This window comes from Octopus sinensis, linkage group LG1, assembly GCF_006345805.1.
Source record: "Octopus sinensis linkage group LG1, ASM634580v1, whole genome shotgun sequence".
Lineage (NCBI taxonomy): Eukaryota > Metazoa > Mollusca > Cephalopoda > Octopoda > Octopodidae > Octopus > Octopus sinensis.
In genome coordinates this window covers 11,659,802-11,667,301 of record NC_042997.1, presented here as the reverse complement: position 1 = coordinate 11,667,301, position 7,500 = coordinate 11,659,802, and positions in this window count along the sequence as shown.

The following is a 7,500-nucleotide window of genomic DNA, read 5'->3' as shown; positions in this document are numbered from 1 at the left end:
TGGCATTCTTTTAATGTTTCTCTCCTTGGGATTTCTCTTTTGGGCAAACAGTTGTGTGGTCAAAATATTTGCACTACTTTGTTTTTGTTCTAGGTGTGGTGTTCTTATACTTGTGTGCTGAGGTAGTTCATCACGGAGGAATATGTCTTCTGTAAGTGGATTTTGTGTGCTATGTGTGTCCAGATTTCACGTCCAGGCTAGGAGATATCCTGGTGGGATTATTTTGGCAGATGATGGCTCTTCTTAGAAGTATTTCAGCGTAAAATATTGCTTGTGTATGCAAGGGGAGAAGTTTTCATCTGTAGTGTTTAGGATGTTATTTGTTGATTGTATAATGCTTAGTTTTTTAGTAATACTAAGTTCACATTTGGTGCCCCGTTCTCTCTGTTTTTTGGGGGGTTTTTTGGCTTTAGCAATTATTTTCCATTCTATCCAGTGGTTGCTTATTCTACCTTCTTTCAATACCCATATCATATTTGACAGGGATGCTGCTTGTTTTTTTCTTATTTTTTTCTCTTATGTATATATTCATTGTAATTGAGTATCATTCACCCTATATTGTGTATTGTGAATGTGCACAATAGCTAACTTTAACAGTATTTCTGTTGAAGATATGGTATTTGTGCCTATGCAGAAACTGGTTGTCTATAAATTTTCAGAATTTCCTAGCTATGTTAGTAGCTACATTCATACTATAAGGTGGGTTAAACCGTAAGGTTTTCTTCTGTCTGCATATTCTCGATCAATATATTTGGTTCGATGAACTTTATACTATTCTTAAATCTTGATCTTTCTAAAACACCAATATAGTATTGGGTGGTTTTTTCAACAATATCTTTATCGGCGGATAAATTGGAGATGCGTCAGCTAATCTTGTTAACCATTCATTTAATTACTGCTTGTGGGTGGTTGGAGCCTATGTCCATGTACGAGGCTTCCTCTTTTGGTTTGTGGTAGGGTTTAAATTTTGCTGTGTTAAGTTTCACACATGGCGCACAAACTCAACACACAGAAGAAATATGCTCCAATGACGAACTACCTCAGCACACACGTATCAGAAAACGACACCCACAGCAAAAACAAAATAGTGCAAATAAAATGACCATACAACAGTTTTCCCAAAACACAAATCCAAGGAATACAAACATTCAGAAGATGCCATCCGAGAGTAGCGTCCCTTGATTCATTGTTTTATTCACGAGAATTCACGCGAATCTCCGCCACCTAAACGAGGCTGTGTTTTCCAAAATAGAAGAAATTTGAAGACACTAGGATATTTTCCTACTTTTCTTAACATGAAACCAATGGTAGACTTAACTCACAAATAAAAATATATGTGTGTGTATATATATATATACATATATATATATATATATATATAGAGAGAGAGAGAGGAAGAGAGAGGAGAGAGTGAGTGAGAGGAGAGAGAGAGAGTAGATAGATAGATAGATAGATAGATAGATAGATAGATAGATAGATAGATAGATAGATAGATAGATAGATAGATAGATAGATCAGAAGCAAGTTAGAAATAATGGTCATTACACACTATTATTCCTTTTTGGAGCAATTGGGCTTACAGCTGTCTTCAGTGTCATTATAGACATATTACTGATAGTTTACTCAACTGATCTATCATCAATGAAGGCAAATAAAATGACCTAACATATATATATATATATATATATATATTATATATAGATATATATATATATATATATATGTGTGTGTGTGTGTGTGTGTGTGTGTGTGTGTGTGTATGTATCGCTTATCTTTTATCTCTTATTTCAGTGATTATAATGTTCCATGCAGGAGTGCTGCCTTGAAGAATTACAGTCGAACGAATCGACCCCAGGACATTTTTAAAGCCCGGTACTTGCTCTATCGGTTGTCAAGGAATGGTGGGGACAAATACAGGCACAAAGACACACACACACGTTGCTATTTATACGATGAGCTTTCAGTTTCCGTCCACCAAATTCATTCGCACGCAAGGCTTTGAATATAGTAGAGACAGAGACAGTCATGTCTCTGTCAGGCTTGTTTAGCTGGCATCTTGGGGTTCTGTTGGGTTTCGTTGGGTATTGTTGGTGGGGGTGATTGATGCTAGAGCTTTCTTTCTCTCCTCCCTTTTCTTCCCCTCCTCTTTATTGTATATGTTGAGAATAGATGTAGGTGTGTTCGAGCGGGAATGTGTAACTGTAAAAGCAGTTCTGGCCTACGCACGCTATGCTCTATGTTCCCACTGATGTCGTTGATAATTTCCACTGATGTTGTTGATAATTTACTTTCCACTGATGTTGTTGATAATTTGCATACTGCGGATATATATTAAGCACTTAGCACCATTCTTTGTATTTTAGCTAAACACTAACAAGTTATTTTAGCTAAACGCTAAGTTATTTTAATCTTTTACTCTTTTACCTTTTTCAGTCATTTGACTGCGGCCATGCTGGAGCACCGCCTTTAGTCGAGCAAGTCAACCCCAGGACTTATTCCTTGGAAGCCTAGTGCTTATTCTATCGATCTCCTTTGCCGAACCGCTAAGTTACGAGGACGGTTGTCAAGCGATTTGGGGGACAAACACATATACACAAACATATATGCACACACATACACACACACACCCACACACCACAACACACCACATAAATATATATATAGAATTATATATATATATATATATATATATAAAACAGGCTTCTTTCAGTTCCCTATATAGATACCAATCCACTCACAAGGCTTTGGTGGGCCCAAGGCTATAGTAGAAGACACTTCTCCAAGATGTCACGCAGTGGGACTGAACCCGGAAGCATGTGATAGGTAAGCAAGCTACTTACCACAGCCACTTTTCAGCAAGCAGTTATGTAATCTCTGCAATTAATCTACCGAAACGTGTATGGCTTTAAAGAAAAAAATCCATTCAGCCATGTAACAACACATGTACTCTTTGTGAAATTTTTCCTTCTGAAGAAAAGCTATGATCGAAACGTTAAAAACCCACTCTTCTTTCCACCTTTACCTAGCGCCAAACTAATACATCTATGTGTCCGTCCACTTGCTGTTTTGTTATTGTTACTTTAATATTCGATTGTTCTGGTGCCCCAGCATGACCGCAGCTTTAATAGATAGATAGATAGATAGATAGATAGATAGATAGATAGATAGATAGATAGATAGATAGATAGATAGATAGATAGATAGATAGATAGATAGATAGTGGCTCTCCATCAGTTACAATGACGAGGGTTTCAGTTGATTCCAGGAAGAACACAATCAACGGAACAGCCCTCTCGTGAAATTAACGTGTAAGTAGCTGATCAGTCCACGGGCACATGTACCCTTAACGTACTTCTCGGAGACATTCAGCGTGACAAGGCTAGCCCTTTGAAATACAGGTACAACAGGAAGTTGAGAGAAAGTTGTGTTGAAAGAGTACAGCAGTGTTCGTCATCCCCACCTGCCAGAGCCTCATGGATCTTTAGGTGTTTTCGCTCAATAAACACTTAGAACGCTAGGTATGGGAATCGAACCCGTGATCCCACAACCGCAAGTCCGCTGCCCAACACTGGGCCATTGCGCCTCCTCATATATATATATATATATATATATATAATATATATCGAGAGAGAGAGAGAGAGAGAGATGAGAGAGGAGAGAGAGAGAGAGAGAGAGAGAGAGAGAGAGAGAGAGAGAGAGAGAGAGAGAGAAGATGAGAGAACACAGATTTTTTTACAGGACTTAAGAGTATATTAGCGCCATGATAAAGGTATTATACAATTTTGTACAAAATAAGGTTTTGTTCTTTCAACATAATTGAAGTGAGTACCGGTTTCGCATTGCTCATCAAGCTGAGAGTTGCAAAGGATATATTGCTAGGGAGGAAAACATTTATATCTACGGGGAGATAACTGTTCACTCATTTATTTCGCACTAAAGGGGAGCTAAATCTGTAAAAAATATTTTTTTGTTTTTTGTGTTCTGTATTTTATTCTAGCTTATATCTTACATTAGATGGGTGGGGGTAAGTCCTTTATTTTTAATATGGGTTCATATTTAATTCTGGTTTATATTTTTGGATAAATGATACTTCTTTATTCAGTCTTGTGTCCAGAAGGCAAGTTGATTAAATGGGAAATACGAATCGTGGTTGTAAGCCTTCTGCACATTCGTCAATGGGTTGACCGAGGTATATTTGGCGAAATTGTGGGGAGGAAATTTGTTTCTATGGACCATGCATGTCTTTCGGATCGAATTTCCAATCGAGCCAATATAGTTTCGATGGCAGCCCGAGCATCTGATTACGTAAATGGGGTTTAGGGAGGCACAAATGAAGTTAGATATGTTTTTGAATATTTGTCCTTGTCTGAAATGGAATACCGAGCTTTCCATCAGATTGGGACGTGTTCCGCAAGTAGGGCGATCACACTTTACGATTCTTGCGTCCGTTGTTCTAGAAAATAGTTTGCTTTTGGTGAGAATCCTCTTCAATGTCTTAGGCTGTTTGCTGTTCTTAATGATTTTATGGTTACGTAGAATTTCATTAAGCTTGGGGTCCCTTTGGCGTATTGGAAGATTTTGGACGATGATACTGAATTCTCCTTTGTTTCTGGGGTTGTGTGTGGAGATATAAGTTAATGCTTTGTGGGTAGACATGTTACTGAAATGTAAAGAATTTTCCCTCCTACGCTTTGAAGGTTGTTGCATGTTCCTACACATGCATATATATATATATATATATATATATATATATATATATATATATATATATATATATATATATATAATATATATATATATATATATATATATATAATATATATTATATATATATATATATATATATATATATATATATATATATATATATATATATATATATATATAATATATGTGTGTGTGAGGCGACATGGCTCAGTGGTTAGAGCGTCGAGCTTACGATCGTGAGGGTTGTGAGCTCGAATCCCGGACCGGGCTGCGTGTTGTGTTCTGAGCAGGCACTTTATTTCACGTTGCTCCAGTTCACTCAGCTGTAGAAATGAGTTGCGACGTCACTGGTGCCAAGCTGTATCGACCTTTGTCTTTCCCTTGGATAACACTGGTGGCGTGGAGAGGGGAGGCCGGTATGCATGGGCGACTGCTGGTCTTCCATAAACAACCTTGCCCGGACTTGTGTCTAGGAGGGTAACTTTCTAGGTGCAATCCCATGGTCATTCATGACCGAAGGGGGTCTAAGAATATATATATATATATATATATATATATCAACATCATGTTTTAAATCTCTCGACACATCGTCTGTTTCCGTATATAACATTTGCAAGGGAGGTCATTGCTCCCATCTCTAGATTTACGTGATAATCACACTAACCTAGGATTTTGGATGTTATCCGGCCTCAGTGTGAGATCTCCTTTGCAAATGCTATATACGGACACAGATAGATGTCGCTAGCCAGCTGGAAGAGATGTTTTCCCGAGGCTAAAACAACAGTAACATCGTTCTTTGTAGGACTGTCTCTTTTTGTTGGCATATAAACATTACGATATATATATTATATATATATGTATATATGTATATATATATATATATATATATATATATATATATATATATATATATATATATATATATATATATACTTTTATTTTGTTTTGTTATATTCTACCATATTATTTATTGGTTTCAATCACTAAATTAAGATTTGAGTTATGTCGGCTTTTGGTCATTTACATCGACAGCTACTATGTGCACATTCTGATAATTGATTGTTCTCTATTTATTGAACTACTTATTGTTTTAACAAGAGGAAATGCGTGTGTGTGTGTGTGTCTGTGTGTGTGTGTGTTGTGTGTGTGTGTGTGTGTGTGTGTGTGTGTGTGTGTGTGTAATAACAGTTTGATTCGCTCCACATGACTTAAAGTTTCGTGGGCACGTAGGACGCGTCAATTTCATGAGATGCTGATAGCTGAGTGTAATTTGCGTAGAAATTCGAGATGGTCTAGTTATTAGGCGTCTATTGGTCAACCCATGTCACGTAGTATAAATGATATGAAAGTAACACCAACTATTTTCCGTACTTTTAAGCCCACATTCTTGGACAGGATGTCTGTAGGGTGCTGGTTACACTTTGGCGGCAGGCTGCGGCAAATTATGTTCAGCGACACCATTTCTTTGTATGGAATTCTACACATATTAAGGTGAGATGCTGACATGTCTCAGTAGCTCCGTTACCGATCGGTAGAGTATGAACACATTAGCGGAAACTGCCTTTACATGGGAGTTACCAAGGTTGATTGTGTTGAATTATAATTGAGGCTGCATGACCAACATAGGTGGGCTATAGTTTATACGAGCGGCAGGGATTAACTACGCTGTCCTTGGGACAGCTTGGTCGAGGAACGCATATCTCGGTTGTCTGCTGCCACTGGCTGGAAGTTCATTGACAGGGTGTACCCCTGGTGGCAACAATAAAATAGTTCATTCTTCCTGTTGATGGATATTGCGTGGTCTCTCACGGAGACAGATGAGGCAATTGCGAGCTCCAGGCGGATAAGGAAGCGCCCTACCAGTGATAGTCTGTTTGATGTAAAAGAAGTCATACTGACGGTCACAGAGGTTTAAAATGAAGCAGGACGAGGTGATAGAGTTTTTCCTATCATTACATTCTAAAAGTATTGACTGTCATACCTGTATAGTTGCTTGTAATACCACACTGTAGTGTGAAAATGGCTCTATAGACTGCAGGCTTTTAGAGACAGGATCCTCCCAGGGAGCAATTGGTAGGGTTTTGGAAGTTACATGTCGGAGTAGAAGTTTAATGCTGTGTAGGTGAGTGTTTGCGTCTATCGTACCGAGTGATGTTTGAAGCGATGTTGTCAAAGCAGGAGTAACTGACCTTGTCATTGTGGAGATTGAAAAATTTATAATACAGAAGGAAGTTTTTTATTAGTGCCAGTAAGCTCCTTGGCTATATTAGTTGAAACTTCAAGGTTGCATGAAGGATTGAATCATTATTTTCCTTTTACTGATTCTCTTCTGGTTTGTGGAGTGGGGCGTCGTCCTTATATCAGTGAATCCACTCCCAGCTATTGCCTCGTTATTGTGGTGCAAACCTCTACTGAAAATATCTCCTTCAACTTATGCTCATGACCACGTTTCCAATTCTGAGAATGGTGGGGTTTCTATGAATATAAAGTTTCCTCAAATAGGTGGCAAGTGTTATAGTTAGGCCGAATTCTTTGAAGATATTTATCAGATCCTTCCTGAACATTTCTATAGTATGGCAATTATAAGGTTTAAGAATGCTAGAACATCATTCATATACAGGGCCGAAATATGTGTGCTCATGTGGTGGTGGTGTATGTATGTACCTGCGCGCGAGCTTCTTAATAGTCTCCAGGACAAACATGTGTGCCAATCCATAATTTTATGACGACATCTGATTGACTTCCTCGCAGTTCTCGTTCGCCAAAGTTTCATTAATGCACAAGCCTATTGTA